At 58.1% G+C, this 17630-nt stretch overlaps 1 protein-coding gene across 9 annotated transcripts in view; it reads left to right on the forward strand.

The window, feature by feature from the left end:
- The window catches only part of AHDC1 (AT-hook DNA binding motif containing 1), a 69592-nt gene that overhangs the window by 27479 nt on the left and 24483 nt on the right, over positions 1-17630 (forward strand). The gene's annotated exons all lie outside the window — the stretch shown is intronic.

Genomic DNA, 17630 nt, shown 5'->3' on the forward strand with positions numbered 1-17630 from the left:
GTCCCCAGGGACTGCCTGGAAGGGAGGAGGGAAGCAGCAATGCTTGTCCTGCCTGTGTCAGGGTAAACACTGTGTTCAGTAGTTAACGGGTTCTGGAACCAGAGTTTTTCTGACTTTAGGCTCTGACATTGTGTGACCTTTGGTGGGTCACTTAACCTTCGTGAACTTCAGCTTTCTCATTAACAAAAAGGGGATAATATTACCTACTTTATGGAGGCCTTATAATTGAGTTAGCGCATGCTAATAATGCAGGGCAGGTGCCCTGTGTTAGCAGTGACCATTGGGTAGTCGCTAGGCACAAATAGGTGGTCAGTGAAAACGCATTGTTCAGATGTCCGGACGCTTTCCCTGCAGAGGGCCTTTTCAGACCCCGTCGTTTTAATAAGGAAAACGGAGGCCCCCAATTGTGACAGCGTTTTGCCCAAGGAGAGGCACACAGCAAACAAAACCTTTATATGGCACCTACCCTACAAAGCCGGGTAGCTCATCCCCAATTTACAGGTAAGGAAATCGAGGCCTGTGATTGGCCGCCGGTTCACGGTGGCGCTATCCAGTTAGGCCTCAGTCCGCCGCTGCGGAGGGAGCGCCGGGCCGCCACTGCTCTCTGGAGGAGGGGCGTGCAGGTAGCGGGCGCCCTGGAGCCACTGCCCGAGCCAGGCACGCTATTAATAACCCCGCCACTCAGCCCCGTCCGAGAGCGCAGGTCCGGACCGCTGCCGGGCGCCTCCAGTCCCCGGGCCGGGGCAGAGCCCGAGCCCGAGCCCGAGCCCGAGCCCGACCCGGATCGCGACGGCCCTCCCCTCCCCCCGCCACGTGACCCCGCCCCCCCCTCCCATTCAGCGGGCAGCCGAGGGCCCGGCCTGGCGGGCCGGGGGCCAGGAAAAAACCGAAAACACCGAGGCCGGGCCGCTCCCCTCCCGCTCAAAATAGCCCCCGGTCGGGGCTGCCACGCATTCCGCCGGGCCCGGGGCGCGGGAAGGGGCGGCCGGCTTGGCCCCCGCCCGGCCAGACGTGGCTACCCGGCCGGGTTGGACCGGGTGGGGGCCGAGGGCGGGCCGCGCGGCCGGCCGGCATGTGGCTCTCCTTCGGGGAGCCTTGGCAGCCCGGGCTGCGCGCTGCGCGCTGCGCGCTGCGCGGGGATGATGGAGAGCTTCTGGAATTTCCTGCAGCTGGAGAGCGCGGCCGGCCGGGGGAGCGAGCTAAGAGCGCAGCTCGGGCAGGGGCGCCTGGCGCACGACCCTAGGGGGCGCCTCCGCGGCGAGGGTGGTGGGGGGAGACCTCGCCGCCCGGCCCCAGACTGCGGGAGTGGAGAGAGCACCCCTCGCCTCCTCGGCCTGTCTTTTCGGGTCTGGCGGGGGTCCAGTCCCGCCCCTCCCGGCTTGCGCGGCGGAGAAGGGCCAGGTGCAGGCAACGCCCCTCCCCCAGCCGCCTGGTTTCCCTCTCGGCCCGTCACCTCCTCCAGGAGCCAGAAACTCTGCGGCCTCATCTGGGAGGGGGGCGGAGGTGGCAGGGATCAGTGGGCAGCTTAGCCTGCCAGGTAGCCCCAGAGGCGGCGGCGGCGGCGGCGGGAAAACTCGGAGGCGGGCTGTTCGGGCCCTGAGAAGTGCTGGGCCTGCGGACTGGAGCTTCTTGCTCGAGCCAGAGGAATCTGAGGGCTGCCAGGAGGGAGGCAAGGCAGTCTTCTCCCAGCATGCAGCACCCCCGCCCCGCCTCCCAACTGCGGAGCCGATGTGGGGGCAGATGTGCTGGGAAAATCCTGGATAATTTTCCCGACGGCGACAGTAGCTTTCTTTGAGAGCATTTCTGCACCTTGCAGGCCCCAGAGTCCAGAGAAGGGCCCCGGGATGGGAGGGGCTTCCTTTTACAAGAGCCCTGAGAATCCAGGAGTAGGTATGTGACCTCTCAGGGCTCACTCTTGGCACTATGGCTTGGGGAAGGAAAGAGGTCTACCCTGCCATTTGTTGGGGAGGGGAAGGGACGCTTTCCCACAACTTTGTTCCCTTCCAGCACCATTTGGTGCTCCGTAAACTGATGAACCTTTTGGCAACTCAGCAGGCATCTTCCCCATCTGATGGTGGACCCTTCTCCCCCTGCCAGTGGCCCTTGTTCAGTTCTGTTTCCTGCCCCCACCTAGCATACTCTCACCATGGTAAACAAAAGCAGTCGGGATAGGCACGCTTCACCTATGCCACAGTTGCCACTCGCTGGCTGTGTGACCTTGAACAAGTTCTTTTACTCCTGAGTTTCCCTTTCCTCACATGAAAAACTAGATAACACTAGATAGGCCATGGCCTTGTGGTGGGGCTTGAAGTTGCACATCATTTCAATCAGTTAGCATAGCATCTGCACATAGTAAGGGTGGGAAATGAAGGGCACCCGTGTGACATCCAGCCCCATCCTGAGGAATAGAGGTAGCCCCCAAAACATTTGAATTCCCTTCCCCTGCACCAAGCCTGTGAGATTTCACTTCCCAAGGTCTCTGTCACACTAGTCTCCTCACAGTGCTCCTTTTGCCTTCCACTGGGGGTGGGGTGGGGTCTGGCAGAGAGCTCCAGGCTGGCTCCCCAGGGGATGGTCCAGGCAGGCTGCGAGGCTGGTGGAATTCTGCTTTCCTCTTCCTCTCATCTCCTTGCTGACCTTTCACTCCATCACTGCCAGATACCCAGATTCAAATTCAGATGCCTCGGGGTTCCTCCTTAGCCCAGGATGTTGGGCCTGGGCCTGTGTCAACTCCCAACCTCTCCTATTCCCAGTTCTCCCTGTTTCCTGTTTGATTGGCCTTCCATGTCCACTGGGAAAGACCCTGGTGTACTGGAAGGAGCTCAAGGCCCCATTTGTCGTCTGTGTGAACTTGAGCAAATTACCCTACCTCTTGTGAGCCTCAGTTTGCTTTTCTGCAAAATGGAGTTGAAATAAAAACTACCTGGCAGAACACCTCTTTACTCATGTATCGCAGAGGCTTCCTGGCAGAGATCTACGTAAATAATAAAAGGCAGGGATGCCCTGGCCCACAGAGGGAACTTGCATTCAAGGCCAGGTATAGGGAACTTTGTAACCTTCCCTTGCCTTTGGTTTGGGGAGACAGCTCTCTGGGGCCCTGGGATAGGAAGTGGAGCAGGAATGAGCATCCACCAGCTCTTTTTGGCAAAGCCTGGATCCCACCAAATTTATGTGGCCCAGATTCCAGGGCTGCGAGGTGCTCATGGCTTTGGATGCACTGTTGGGCAGTTCTCATAAACTCCTCTCTAGGACTACAGATTCCCCTCCCAACTAGTCCAGTCCCACCTCCCTCTGCCTCAGAAAAGGCTTCCTGGGCTAACTGTACCCTACTCCCCAGTGTCTCTACCACCCATAGAGGGCTCCCATTGGGGAACTATGAAAGAAAAAGGGGCTGGCAACCAGCAGTTGGGCTGTGTGACGTCAGGCAGGCTGCTTCCCCTCTCTGGGCTTTGGTTTCCTTCCTCCTGCATAGCGAAGGAGGTTGGATTAGTGGCTCCCTAAGGCACCTTCTAGCTCTGACAGGCTCCAAGCCTGTGTTGACTGATGTATCCTAGGAGATAGGCGCACACAGAGAACCAAGTCAGCTTGGAGATTCCTGTCAAGGTATCCCCACCCCACCCCCAGAAGGCTGGAGTGCCTCCCTTCCTGAGACACACCCTTCAGGGGTACTGGTGGAGGTTGTGGTGGATGGAGGGGGCATATCACCCAAGCCAGTGGCACCGCTGCTTCCCCGGGTCTCTGTTGTCTGTGGAGAGGCCTGTGCATAGGAATAAGAGCTTGTGTCAGGCGGGGCTGTGAGACTGTGTGCTTCTAGGGGAAGGGGATGTGTGTGTCAGTGACCAGTCGGCCTCCAGGGAATGGGGGCACGGCGCACAAGACAGCTAGCTCATGGGATGGTGTCTCCAGAAGAGCGATCGCAGGGGCGGTGTGTTGAGGTGTATGCAGGACAAGGAGGCTGGCAGTGGGAGGGAGGAAGAAACATCCATGAAGCAGAGAGCCGGGCTTTGGGTCAGGACAGGCTCCTCAGAGAGGCTCCAGCCTCCTGGGGAAGCGGCTGGAGTCAGGACAGTCCCACACTGCATGGTTTTGCCTGCACCTGGGTTTGTCAGTTGTTTATGGATGTTGAGCTGAGTGGCACTGTTTGGAATTGGAGTTGTCATGTACTGTTGTGGGGGTATCTGTAGGGATGTTGTCAGGGCCTCTGAACAGTGCATGTGTGGCTGGCTGGGGTACGACGCGTAGCTGTCCAGAACAGTGTTGTAAGGCAGTAGGCAGCTCCTGGCCGTTTGGGTTGACTATCAGATGTCAGGTTGTACTGGGACCATCCGGTGGTGTTTTCAGGCTGTGAGTGAATCCTGGCCATGTTTTGGGTGCCTCTTCCCCTCTATCTTTGTACAGAGGGGGGCCCCAGGACACCTGGAGGGAGGTCTCCTGTCTTAATCAGTCCTTCCACAGGTAAGCAGGCAGGCAGCCTCAAGCCCCCCTCACTCTCAGTAATTTTACCACGGTGCCTAATCAGGAACAGGCATGAATTGACCTTTTAACCCCTTCCCCACCACGGGATTAGACTCTGTTTCCTGTTCAATCTCCTCCAGAACCAGTTCCACCCCGTCTGGACCACCCCCCAAAATGGATAAGCAACCCCCTCCATTTCTTTTCTCCCCCACCCCTGTCGGGCCTTGAGTTGGGGGGCTGAAGGCCAGGCTGGTGCAGGGTCTGGCAGGAGCTGAGGGCCCAGGCGGGAGTGATAAATATTGAAGAGGAGGGATTTCGGTGTGGGCTGGAGCAGCTGCAGTGGTTCGAGTGTCACACTATCTCTCCCCAGGTTTACTGACCCATTTCCATTCACGCGGCTGCTGGTTTCCTAGCAACGGCAACAGTCCCCCCAGAACAGGCGGAGTGTGTGTCTGCCATTAGCGACTGCCGCAACTGTGTCAAGGTTACCCCGCTCCCTGCAAACCCACCCTGGCGGGTTTGTTTTCTGCCAGCGCCTGGCACACACCATGCCAGCCTGGGAGGGGGAGGGGAGGGGGCTGGGGGCCAGCCCCAGGGCTTGGGTGAAGTAGGGGGCCGAGGAGGAGCTGCTGTTCCCGGTCCAGTGGGAGCCAACTTGGACTGAGGCCGAAGCAGCCACCCCCCTCTCCTTGGCTGGTGGAATTCCTGAGCCTGAGGGGAGCAGGGGGTGGGGCTGTCCCTCAGCCCTGACCCCCGAGATTCCAGAGCCTGGGGGGAGGGCTGTGGGCCGAGGGGGCCTCCAGGAAGCCTGTCCGGTCTGACCCCACCTGACTTGTTCTGCTCCTGCCCTGGCTTCTTCCTCCTCCTGCTGCAGCTCAGGGTTCTGCTCCGCTCCAGGCTCTTTGTCCCAGCCTGCCTCTGTGCCTGGTCTCCCCCATCAGACTCCCCAGGGCAGGGTTGTATTTCTCCTGTTGGACTAGGGGTTCCTGAGGTTGGGGTTCATAATGCCTCCTTTCCTTCTCCACCCTCAGCACTAGCTCATGACTATTTTTCCAAATGGCATGGGAGATGAGATGGGACATTTGGGGTGGCAGAGAATACTAGTGGGGACTCTCTGGATACCCTCATTCCACCACCGCTCGCTAAAGGAGATTCTTCCTACACTCCCTCCACCTGGCAGCCCACACTGGTCTGGCCACAGGAAGTAGAGTACCCTGCCTTTTCTTCCTGAAAGTCAGGCTGCAAAGGGTTAAAGGAGCTCTCCCACCCCTTGCCTTGGTATGTGAGCTCCCCCAGGCTGGGGGGATGGGAGAGTGGGGGGGTCTGTCACCTTATAGCCACTCATGTGGTCAGCTCAGACCTGACCAGTCACATTCCTGCCCAGGAGGGCTGGGGCTTGAGGCAGAGGGGCAGGGGCAGGGGCCTGGAGGGGGCTGGTTTGCAGGAATGGAAAGCGGGGAGCCAAGAAGCTGGGGCAAGGGGCTGCTGGGAAGTATTAAGATACATAAAGCTTGAGTCCATCTCCTCATTCCTCTAGGCCTCAATCTCCCTATCTTTCCTCCCAGTTTGCACCCCCTAAAACCTTCCAGTGGTGCACATGCCTGTGACACATGTACAGACCTGGTCCCAGTTCTAAACAAAGAGAAGAGTGTGGCCAAGGCAGTTTCTGACATGCAGGGCAGCTCAGGGACTTGTTGGTAGCCTGCAGTGTGACTTTCTGGTGCTTAGGGGAGGTTGGCTAGGTTTTTGGCTGGGTCAGAGGATTTGAGATCTAGGGTACGGATCAAGCTGTGCTAGACAGTAGAAAGAGACCTGGGCGGGGACCCAGGAAACTTGGTTCTTTGCCCAGCCCTGTGCCTGACTCCTCATGGCCTCAGTATCCCCATTTGAAGGGTTTAGGCCAGTGGTCTCTAAAAGCCCTCCTGTCCTGTTAGTCAGTAGCCCTGGGTGAGGGATGAGGGGTGGGGGGCGATGGTCTGGAGGGGTGTGGGAAGCTGCCAGCTCAAGGGGGAGTTTGCAACGTGATCCCAGAGCGAAAATAGCCCAGGTCATTTTCAGCTGCTTGGGCGGAGGTATCTGATCCCGGCAGGGCAGCTTGGGCAGGGGGCAGGGAGGAGCATTCTGTAAAGCTCTCTGGGAAACCAGACCCTAGGATGGGAGGGTAGGGAAAGGTTGGCATGCCCAGCTGGGCTTCCTGAGACCCGCTGGGGGCCCAGGAATGGAAAGATGAGGAATGCAGAGGGTTAACAGGAGGTGAAGGCTGGACTCCAGCCCCCTTTGGGTCCTGGCCTGGCTGAGGTGAAAGGTCAGCTCCAGGGAGTCTAGGCACAGCTGGGGAAAGAGTAACCCGATCCTTCTCCCTAGCCAGACTCAGGGCATCACAGTGCCGCCTCCCCCAGGAAAGGTGCTTTGACATCCCCAGGAAGGAGTTTGTTTCTACTTGTTCTCAGCAGGGGTTGGGGGCTAGGGGAGGGTCCAGGCCTGTCGGGTCAGGGAGAGAGCTACAGGCCAGGCGCCCCAACCAATATGGCAGTGCTTTGTCATCCGGGGGTCAGGGGAGGTGGAGGTGAGCCTGCTGGAAAGGTTAGAGGTAGCCTGTTCTGGCCCTGCTGTCACGCTGCCCCATTTATGACTCCTGACGGCCAGCATCAGGGCTGGGGAAGCTTAGAGGTAGGAGACGTTCCTCCCTTCTCCAAACACACTGAGTAGTGAGAGAACCTGCCTGGTACTAGACTGTGACAGCGAGGTATGTTTGGGGTGGAGAATTAGACCTCAACTCTGAGATAGATGGCTTTGCTGTCTGCAGTTGTGTGTGTGGTGGGGTGCTAGGGTGTAAGGTGGTGTGATGGGAGGCTGAGATGATGTGACATGGAAGAACATGGGGTTCAAATCCTTGCCTGTCTTAGGCAGGCTATTTTACCCAAGCCTCGGTTCCCCCATCTACAAAATAAGACTAATAGTACTCACCATGTGGGGTGATGATGAGGATTGGCACAGAGTAAGTGCTCAGTAAAAAGTAACCTTAACAAGCCTTATTGGATGCCAAGGTCACACACAGTGTGGAGCCAGGATTGCAACTGGCAGTCTGACTCCAGAGCAGGGGTTGGTGAGCTATAGACCATATGAGGGAGAAGACAGTTTCCAGAATGTGACTGCGTCAGTGTCCCCAGGGCTGCGCACTGGGCGATGGGGGGTAGTATCCAGATGATTTGGGGTGGGATGGGGTGAGGGGGCTTTGAGTATGTGGCAAGTGGGCGGGGGGGTTTGGGGCAGGGCTCTTCTGACGGCCGACTTCTGGGGCTTTCGCCAGCCCCCCGCGCCCCACCCTGGCAGACTTTGTGCGGCTGTGTGGGTGTAGCTGTCCCTGGAGTGCGGCTGTAGGTATGTTTGAGAAGGCGCAGGCATCCCGAGAAAGAACAAGTCGCCTTTTGTACGCGTCCAGCCCCAGGCTGGGCTGGGCGCTCTCTGGGGGATCCCCTGTTTCCGCGCCCAGCTCCCCGCCCACGGAGAGCGCCCCGGCCCGGCCCGGCCCGCCGCAGGCCCCCACCTGAGGGGCGCAGCGAGCGGAGCGCCCCCTCCCGGGGACCCGCGCCGCGGCCGGGGGAAAGGGTCCGGGGAAGAGGGCGTGTCCGAAGCCCCGACCCCGCCCCTATCGACATCACTCCAGGTGCTACCAATCTCCGGGAGCCCGGCCCGCGCGGCCCGCCCCCTCGCCGGCACCGCTCCTGGTGTTCGGGACGCGCCGTGGGTGGAGTCGGCGGGAGGTGGAGGAAAAGGCAGGGCCGGCCTAAGGGGCGGGGAGACCGTTGAAGGCCTCGCCCTTCCAAGTCTGGGAGAGGCTGAACACGCGAGCGACCTGAGACCGAGCTGCTCTGCTCCCGTGAAGCTCCTCACAAGACCTCTCTCCTGGAGTGCTCCACCTTCCTGCCCACCTGCCCCAAGATCTTGCCAAGTACCACTTTCTGCAGGAAGCCTTCCTAGAACCTACCCTCCGATCTTTTCTGATTACCTGCACCTTCTAGGACCCTCTGTATTTAAGGGCAGTACCAGCACTACTGCCAGCGCTAGCTGCCATCCACTGAGCAGTTTGCTCAGTGTACCCCACACTGCTCTATGGAATGGCTTACCGGCTGCATTTCTGCGGGCTGTCCACCTTGTACTATCGGGCCCTTCTCACCCCACAGGGTTGGGTGTGCCTCTGGTCAGGCGTTACAGACACCGGCCCGCCTCAGAATAGCCACCACTGCATCCAAAGTCACACAGAGCAAGGAGGTAGGAGCATCAAAGCTGGAAACCAGGTTTCCCAGCTTCCTTCAGGCCTTTGGTTCAGGTGTGTGACTAAGAGCAGGGAGTTGCACAGAGACTTGCTTTAGGCCTCACCTTTCCCCATAGGAGGCCTCTGCCCTTCCCTGTCCCTCCCCACAGACTGGAAGAGCCCTAGGCCTACCTTCCTCTGCAATCCACAAATCTGGACGAGAACCCCAACTTCTGTGAAGAGGGAGAGATGTTGGGGGAGCTGGGAGGGGTTTTGCAAGCCAAAGGGGCAGTTCTGGGCTACAAGGAGTATTGTGGGCCCAGTGATTTGGGGGTGCTTGTGTTGGGGACATAATGATTTAGCTTGCAGGTGGGAGGTTCCAAGTTGAGCAAAGAGGAGGGTTAGGAGCCACAAGTATGTGGGGTTCAGTGCAGTGCAAGGGAGGCAGGGATTATGCTGGGCCAGCACTGCCCCCACCAACAGCCTGGCCCGGTGGAATGCTGGGAGGCCCCAGGGATGGGGCCAGGCAGCCAAGGTGTCTCCGGTGGCACGGAAGCAGTTAAGAGCTGCCTCAGCCTGTTCCTTCAGACAATTAGTGACATCTCGCTTGACAACACCACACTGAGCCGATGCAGACCTCAGCCCCCCTCCCGGCCCCCCGACGGCCGCTTCAGCTGTTTATTCTTGGGCTTTAACAATTGGGATTCTGACTTGGAGGAGCGGGCGCCCCGCGCTGCCCTCTGACCCACCGTCGCCTTGGCAACTGGAGCCCGGTAGGCCTGGGCTCTGCGTTAGGATTACAGATCCTGAATTCACAATCTTGCTGCTTCCCTGCAAGCAGCAGTGGCAGCAAGCAGCAGCATGCAGGATCTTCAGCTAGACTGGAGGGGACAGAGAGGAGGAGGGTCCCCAGGGCCAGCCTGAGGCGCATGCAGGAAGCTGGGACGCCCACAGACGGCCTGGAGAGCAGTGCACCCTCCACAGCCTCCCTAGGATTGGGCAGGGCCTAGAGCCATGCTCTACTCCCAGCATCTCTGTGGCTCTCTGGAAACTTTCTTCCTGGTAGAGCCCCGAGGGCAGGGGCGAGGCTTCTTCCTTACCCTGCCTTTCTGCCTCAGCCCCCTACCATGCCCAGAGCTCCAAGTGCCAGCAGACTGTGCCCCTGCCGTGCCCGCCTCCATGGCAACAGGCCCCCCTCCCTCGACAGCTCTGCTCCTTCTTCCCCCTACCCTAGCAGCCAACTGCCCCAGCTGAAACCAGAGCCGATGCATCTGTGAGCCTCATGCCCAGACCCACATTCCATTTCTGTCCTCTGTCCCCCCCAGTTCTGGCAATGACATCCCTCCTCCTCCTCCTCCTCCTCCCCCCTCCCTCCTCACCTCTGCCTACTGCTGTTCCCCCCACACTCTAACACTTAGTGTCACCCCCTCTTCCCACCCCATCTGAGTGTGTCTCACCCTCCGACTGTCGCTGTGGGGCTCTGGGTGTGTCAGTCCCTCTGTCTGTCTCCGGCTCCCGGGTCGCTGGTGCTCTGTGCCTCCGCCTGTCTGTGCAGACTCCTCAGGTTCCTTCTCCATCTCTTCCCCCCTGTGCGTGTGTCTTTGTCTCTGCATCACCCTGCCTGTCTCTCTCTTTTGTCTTTTTCTTTCTCCTTGTCTCTCTCTCTTCCTGAATCTCTTTCTTGCTGTTTTCCTTCCTCTGGCATGGTCGCCCTCTCTCTCCCTCTCTGGCTCTCGCCCCCTCCCTCCAGATCTTTTTCTCCTTCTGCCTCTTTCTGCCCTGTTTCTCTTGCCTCAGTGTCCTTCGTCTTTCTGTCTCTCTTCCTGGATCTGAATCTCTGCCTTGATTTCTCTGGCCCCCTGTCTTTCTTCTGACTTTCTCCTTCTAAACACATATCTTTCTTTCAGAGCTGGGCCTTTCAGGTCTCCTTACTCTATTTCCTACCAGGTTGTTTCCTTCCCAGGCCTATGAAGATTGGGGAGCTGGTGCAGGGGGCAGGGCTCCAGAGTCACCCCAAAGGATCCCTCTTTTTAGTAGGGTCCAGATGTCCTGGAAGCCCCACTGGGCTTATGTGGTTGAACCTGAAATGGAGGGTGCAAGGTTGAAGAGCCTACAGAGAGTGTGGCACCAGGAAACAAGAGTGTGAGTCTGCCTTTCCAGGGTTTTAGGGGATGGGCTCCATCCATCTAGTCTACCTTCCACTAGCCCAGGGTAGGAACAGAAGATAGTTCCAGGAGCTAAACTGGCCCAAGAAGCTCTCTAGAGAACAGGCCTCACTGATTCTTGGGATTTGTCCCTTCCCTTGCTAAAATGATGGCAATTTCAGACTATGCCTCAGTTTCCCCAGATGGTATAGGGATACTATCCTTGCTTCATGTCTGACTTCTTTAAAGTGCTTTGAGTTCCTGGAACAAACTCAAAGTTATGAGGAACAAGGAAGGACTAGAGTGACTCCCGCCCCTTGCTCACCAGCGCCGGGGGACACCAGACAGAATGTTTGTCCAGGGCATGGGTGGAATCAGGGTCCTGTCTCCTTAAGGGTTGGGTGGAGGACAGTGCCTCGCCTCCCTTCAAGACTGGCAGCCCCTGCTGTCTGGCCCGCCCTCCCTGTCTGGGCAGTGGCCTCTGTCCTTCCTCTCTCGCCCATCTTCATGGAATGAGCTTGGAGTCGTGGGCAAACAGGCCCTGGGGTAGGGGAGTCAGGCCTCACCTCTGGGTGTGGTGAGGCCTGGTCAGGCAGACCGTTCTAGGATCCTGGGGTCTGGGCACTACTCACCAAGGGGCCAGGCGGGGGAGTAGGGGTGCCTGGGGGAGGCAGGTTGCACGCAAGGCATGCTGGGCCCCCTCGGCGGGTGGGTGGGGGGAACAAAGCTGGCATCGAGGCCTCAGCTAAAATTAGCCGCTTCCCTGCGCGGGAGCGAGCATGCCTGCCAGCCGCCCAGATCGCCGCTGCCTCGGCAGGCCATCTGTCGCCACGCTTTACTCAGTCCCCCAGGGCCCCCCAGCTCCAGCCACCCCCAGGGGCTAGAGGGACTCTGCTCTGAGGCTGTCCCTGGCCAGGACTCTAGGCTCTTGTGCTGTCGTGCTGTGTGACCTCAGGCTAGGCCTTTCCCTCTCTGGGCTCCTGTAAAACGAGGGGCCCTAGACACTGACATCTCAGATCCTCTAGTCCTTCCAAGCACCAGGTGCTGCTGCTGGTCATGATGGGGTGGGAGGTGGGGTGCCTCCCTCCCCTTAGAGCCACTCCTCTTGTCCAAGTGGGGTTTAGGGTAAAGGTAGGGTATGGTGGACTCCTGTCAGATTCATTGGTCTTCATCGGGCGGCAGGGAGGCACTGCATCCAACAACACCCCAACATCTCCCCTGTCCCCCTCCACACTTGACCTCCAAGCAGTCTTAAAGAAACAGCTCCAGGTGGGGAGCCAGGAGATGGAGGCTGAGTTCAGCTGATCCTAATTTGCTCTGTGGCTTGGGCAAGTCTCTTAGTCTATTTCTCCCTCTCTTCAATCAGAAGCTTCCCATTTCTTGAGGAGCGGCCCACTTTATGCTACCTTGTCTCGTGAGGCTGGCACTCTTGTCCCTATTGTACAGATGAGGAAGATGAGGTTCCTTGTGAGGAAGCAGGGGAGCAGGGGAGGCGGGCTGGAGCCCTCTGTGGCCTGAAGTTCTGCCTGCTGGTCTCCAGCTTCAGCTTCTTCTTTCTGACCCTGGCACTTCTCTCACTGCGGCCCCTTCCCCCCTCCCCGAAGCCAAAGAGGCTGAGCTGCTGCTCCAAGGTCACCCAGCTTGGCCCTGGAGGAGCTCAGACTGGAACCCAGGCCTCTTGGCTCTTGGCCTCCCTCACCACTATGGCCAGCAGGCTGGGCCTGTTCCCTGGGTGAGTCATGTTCCTGGACTTTGGCCTCCTTGTCCCCAGCTCTGTGGCCTGAAGTTTGGAGAGGGGGCCTTTGTAAGGAAGAAGGGCTCCCTTGGAAGCTATGGGGGTCTCAAGCCATTATCCCATACCCTTCCCACTGAGCACATGGTGATAGCAACCCCTAACCGCCCTACTCCCCACTGATCTCTAAGCGGTCTCATAGTAACAGCGCCTCAGGACAGCCCTCCTTCCACCACTCATTCAGCCCCCTCCCTAGATACACAACTGCAGTGAATAAGAAATGGAGTGGAGTGGGGGCTGGGGGAGGTGGCATTTCCAGGTAGTGAGTGTGTCCAGGCAGCTTCCTCCCCAGCCCTCCTCTCCCCCAGCACCCGCCACTGGGCGGGAAGCCACAGAACCTCCCCTCCTGGTGTCCAGAGGCCAAGGTCACACCAGAGCCCTGTGTGCCTTCACCTCCTCTGGGGCCAGTGGTGTTTGTCACTGGGGCAATGTGTGGCTGTGCCCGGCTCTGGCAGTGCTGGGGTGACATTCATGCCGTGTGAGCTGTGACGCCTCTGCAGGCAGAGGGACGGCACCACCCAGGCTGGTGACAGTGATGGGGGAGGGGTGAGGTGGGCTGTCACCTGTCCAAGGCAGCCGGGGAGGTGACATGTTGTGTACCCATCCCACAGTCTGCAGGGAGGATTCCCAGGCAGGGGCGAGGTTATGTCCCTGCCTCATGCTGTGTGGTGGGTGGAGGGGTCCGTGCCTTCCTCACACCTGGAAGATGGGACTTGTCCCACGTGTGTATGTGTGTGTGTGTCTTGGTCAGCTGTGTGACAGGTTCTGTGTGTGTGTGCATGTGTGTGTGTCTTGGTCAACTATGTGACAGGTTCTTTGTGTGGGTGTGTGCGTGCGTATGTGTGTGTCTTGGTCAGCTGTGTAACAGGTTCTCTGTGCATTAGTGGGTGTGGGGGTGCCTGGTTGCGTGTCAGTTATGCCATTGTGAGGGGTAACAGACGCCTGCCCCATGCTGTCGAGGGTGTGTCAGGTGTGCCCATCTCATGTTTGGAGGAAGCGACAGGTTATGTGCTTAGTTCATCCCGTTAGGAGGGTTGTCACCAACTTGTGCGCCTGTCTCTGGCTGTTGTGTGTGTGAGATGTCACCATGTGCCCGTCGCAGGCTGTTGTGGGGAGTGGCATGTGTGATTCTCTCATGCTGTTGGGAAGTTGTCAGTAACTTGGGAGCTCGTGTCTCACTCTAAAGAGACGACATGTTTTCTGGTGATATGGGGCTGCAGCTGGTGGGGCCTTCCCATGCAGACCACAGAGCCCCAAAGGGCTGGCCAGAGGAAATGCTTAGGGCCCTGAGCAGAGGGACAAGTGGGGGCTGGGGGGTGCTCAGTCCCGCATGATCTACCCTCTCACCCATATGTCAGCCCGTGGGACTGTTCCCCAGGGGGAGGGACCCAGCATTCTTCAGATGGTGTGGAGAAGGGCCTTTAGGGCCAGGGCAGGTGTGTGTCTGTGAGGTGGGGCACCAAGGCAGGGTTTGCATGGGGGGCAGGGGGCTGTGTCCCTGAGGGCCTGGGGACCCTATTTCCTGCCTCTCCTGCCCCTGAAACTGTTAAACTAATTAAGGCTCTGGAGCCACAGGATTAATCGGGGCAGCTCTGCGTGGGCCAGGAGCTCAGGTAGTCGATCAGTGCACTGGGGAGGATATTGGATTTCTGAACCGCAAGTCAGCACTATTCGGGCCTGTTATCTCTCCCAGGCTCGGGGGTCAGGAGGCGGGAGGCTTGGCGCGCTGGCCGCCCCAGCCCAGCCAGCTCGGGCGCGTCCACTCCCCCTGCCCACACATCCCAGCTCTGGCCTGTCTACTGCCCACACAGGCCTCCCCTCGGCCCTTCTCCCCGGCCCACCCTGCCTCTGCCTCGCTGCCTCTTTCTCAGGCTCCTGCAGAAATCCCTGGTCCCTGCTCTCTCCTGCCTTTCCCATCTCTGCCTGGCTCGCTTCCCCCATGCCCCTCTCCCCTCTGGGGCTCTTCCCTGGTCCTTACTGGCCTCAGACTCACTCTGGGCCTGAGCTACCCCCTCCCCTCAGCCTCTGACAAGGTCTCACCCGCCTCTCTCTACCTTCCTCTCCATCTGCCTTCTTCCATGAGCCCCTCATCACCAGTCCGTCTCTGCTTTTGTGTTTGTGCGTGCCCGTCTCCCAGTTTCTGTCTTTCTCTGTCTCTCTGTCTCTGTTTCTCTCCCCATGTCTCTGTGTCTCCCTGTGTATCTTTCTCCCTCTTCCTCTCTGTCTTTTCCTCTCTCCCTCTGGCACGCTCTCTCTCTCTGTCTTTTCCTCTCTCTCTCTTGTGTGGTCTCGGCTGGTGTCTGCAACCAGAACAAATCTCCCCCAGCCAACACCCCCTGAACAAGGAGGCCAGAGCAGCTAATGGGAAACATGTGATTCTGCCTTGCGCCTGGAGCACCGTGAAGGGAGCCTTAGTCCCAGCCCAGCCCCTGCACCCCTCCTTGCTGTGTTCCCCCCACCACACTGTCCTCTGCCTCCCAGCAGCTCCCCCAGCCTGTGTGGGCACTGTTGGAAGTTCATTTACACTGGGTGGGGGCCTGACGTTTATCTGCTGGGGAGTATCAGCTTGTGGAGGGGCTAAGGGCAGCTTTGCTCCTGAAGTCCCCCCAACCCTCAGGGCCAGGCAGACCCCATGCAGACTCCCCCCACCCACCACCACCATATGTAGGAGAACAGGGCCAAGATGAGCCGAGCTGTGGGGGCCTGAATGGGGGGCAGCCAATCTACCCCCAGTGGAGGGCTCTAGGGCCACCCAGATTTCCATCTTTTCCTTCCTCCTGGGCCTCTGGGGAGCTGCAAAGGTGGGGGCTCCCCAAGGGCTTGGGAGCTGCCGGGCTGTGTTTCTGTGCCCACCCAACCACAGGGAAAGGGGGAACAGATCAGAGGAGGGAGGCTCTGGCAGGTTGGAATTCTCCTTCTCTGCCTGTGGATAAATTGTCCCTAATCCAGGCTTGGGGAGTTGTCTGGCTCCTACAGAGAGAGAGAGAGAGGAAGGGAGGGAGAGGGAGGGAAGAGGGAAGCAGGCACACACAAACACAGTGACACAGACACACACACACCGTCTCACAAAGGGTATCTCACATGCATGCGCACACGCACTCACACACTGAGCCCTTCACAAAGGTACCACACAAACCCTGGGGCACCGTTGTGCTGACACACCATGGCACACAGACCTGCTCACACATGTTGACGCTGACACACGGCCATACTGGCACAATCATACAGTGACATAGCACAAGGACCCACTGACATACACAGAGACACGCTGTGGTACACAGACACACAATAAGGTCACACAAATCCACACATGCATGGACACACACACGAGCACATACTGACCCATGGTGAAAGAGACCCACAGGGACACGGTGGCCAGTCACATTGCCACACCATGACCCTGAAAACCCAGAGAAAGGCAGAGGTGGGAGGGAGGCAACACTGATCCACAGTGACACCAGTGCCTGCAGTCACAGGCCTCGAGATTGGAAACCGGCAGGGACAGCAGAGGATCAGCCTCACGCCCCCACCCCCTGCCAAACACACATCCAGAGAGCTCTGAGACAGGCAGGAGCCGGTTTGGCTCCTGACACAGCGAGATGCAGAGAGCCAGGCAAAGCGTGTGCACACCCAGGCATGCTCACACCCAGCCACGGCTGGGCTCACCTGGCTACACACAGGCACACATGCACCCGTGTCCTCACACACAAACAGGCTTAGCTAGACTCACACACACACACACACACACACACACACACACACAAAATGAATAGAAAGAAACGTGAAAAGTGCACATACCCACATGTATGACTGAAGACACCAAATCCAGGCACACACTTAAGCTGGCATCACACATACACACACACAGCTGACCACAGCAGCCACAACTGAGCAAATGCGTGATCCCACACATGGACACGCTTAAGCCCACATGTACCCACACGGACATACAGAAATACAGAGAAGCACACGAACAGGCTAAATAGACCCAGGAACCCACATACAGGTATATTTACCCAGACAGCTGAGCCTTGACAGATATGCATTTGCACAGGCAGAATCTCGATCACACGCATACAAACTCCCAGGCAACCAGAACCTACAAGCAGTCCGTGAGGCCTGGTTCCCAGACCCCCTCTGGGCTCCAGTACAGACCTCGAGGAGGCAGACAAATGGGCAGGAAGCAGGGGGGTGGTGAGGAGGGCCATGGTTATTAAAGAAAACAAGAGACATAACTAGTTACTGATGGAGATGGGTAAACGCCAGCTGCATATACACCCTTGTGGAAATTCGCATCCACCATCACTCTGAACAGCACCTCTCACACCTGCATTGTCAATAACCTCTTTGCATTATAGTTTCCCCACATGTTCCTCCCCATTCATAAGATCTCACTTTTCCTATTTTATAGATGAGAAAACTGAGAGCCAGAAAAGTTAACTGACTTGCCCAGAGTCACACAGTTATGAAGGTTGAGCCAAGGACTGTCTGACTCCCAAAGGCCAGGTTCCTTCCACTATAGTATATGTGCATGTATATGCATGTGTGTACATAGATGTGCAAAAACATTGCTTCTCAGTAGGAGCCTGGGGTTTCAAGAAACAGGTTTGGCTGGTGCAGTGGCTCATACCTGCAATCCCAGCACTTTGGGAGGCTGAGGCTGGAGGATTGCTTCAGCCCAGGAGTTCAAGACCAGCCTGGGCAAGATGGTGAGACCCTGTCCCTACAAAAAATTTAAAAAAAAAATAGCCAGGCATGGTGGTACATACCTGTAGCCCCAGCTACTCGGGAGGCTGAGGTGGGAGGATCACTTGAGCCCAGGAATTCAAGGTGGCAGTGAGCTGTGATCATGCCACTGCACTCCAACCTGGGCCACAAAACGAGATGAGGCCCTGTCTCTCTTATTTTTTTTTTTTTTTTTTAAAAGAGTCTCACAGTTCCCTGGTGGGATAATGCGACGAGGTTGGAGGTGGATGGGACTCCA

This window comes from Gorilla gorilla, chromosome 1 (genome assembly GCF_029281585.2).
Source record: "Gorilla gorilla gorilla isolate KB3781 chromosome 1, NHGRI_mGorGor1-v2.1_pri, whole genome shotgun sequence".
Classification (NCBI taxonomy): domain Eukaryota; kingdom Metazoa; phylum Chordata; class Mammalia; order Primates; family Hominidae; genus Gorilla; species Gorilla gorilla.